A 1,052-nucleotide genomic window follows, 5' to 3' on the forward strand; every position below is an offset into this window, starting at 1 on the left:
GGTGTCGTGGAAAACCAAGAAGCAAACCACAGTGTCTCGATCTAGTGCTGAAGCTAAGTACCGTTCTATGGCTACGAGTTGTGAAGTCACATGGCTTAAAAGTTTACTTAATGACTTGCACGTTAAACAACTGTAGCCTATCAAGCTATACTGTGAGTCTGTGACAATCAAGCAGCACTTCATATAGCAAACAATCTGGTATTTCATGAACGCACCAAGCACATCGAGATTGATTGCCATGTCGTCAGAGAAAAGATTCAAAGAGGTATGATTAAAACTATGCATGTTCGAACCAAAGAACAACCAGCAGACCTCTTCACTAAACCACTCGGATCCGCACAGTTTGGAGCTTTGCTTAGCAAGTTGGGTGTCATCAATATCCATTCCAACTTGAGGGGGAGTGTTAAAGCATGAGATCTGATCCGGTTGTTTAGCAGCATCATATCTGTTAGCATTAGTTGGCTGATTCTATCCTTAAAGATAGAATCCTAACTTAATTGTAATTATCTAGTTACCTAGAATAGCTAGGCTTAACAAATCCTTCTGTATGTATAAATACTATGTAAACCGACTCCACAGAATAAGAACGAAAGCTTCTTCTAAATACCAATTTCTATTCAAACGACTATTATTACACAAACTTCAAATCTCCGATGCGACATCAATCATTTGGAATTCGAAAAAAATATCAACCATTTCAAGTTTTTGGAATTCACAAGCTAATAAAAGCACATTAGGTCACTAGCTATTAAACATATATACCTACTTTTTTCAATACAACATGTCAAGATGAACATGTAGTACTTCAAAATGGTCTGCAAGATTAAAACTAAAACTGATACAAAAAAAAAAAAAAGAGACAGAACCCAAATGAGCCGATGTTAATTGAACAATACATATGATTATTTGGTAGCAGTCGAAATTCGGGTCATGAATTCTAAAAGAGTTTTTTTTTTTTTTTTTTGCATATGAAACTGCGAATTGTGGAGAAGAGTCAAGTTTAGGGAAGAAATAGTTGTTTCGATGATTTTAGGGTAGGAGTAGGGCTGGGC

This window comes from Fragaria vesca, linkage group LG3 (assembly GCF_000184155.1).
Source record: "Fragaria vesca subsp. vesca linkage group LG3, FraVesHawaii_1.0, whole genome shotgun sequence".
NCBI lineage: Eukaryota > Viridiplantae > Streptophyta > Magnoliopsida > Rosales > Rosaceae > Fragaria > Fragaria vesca.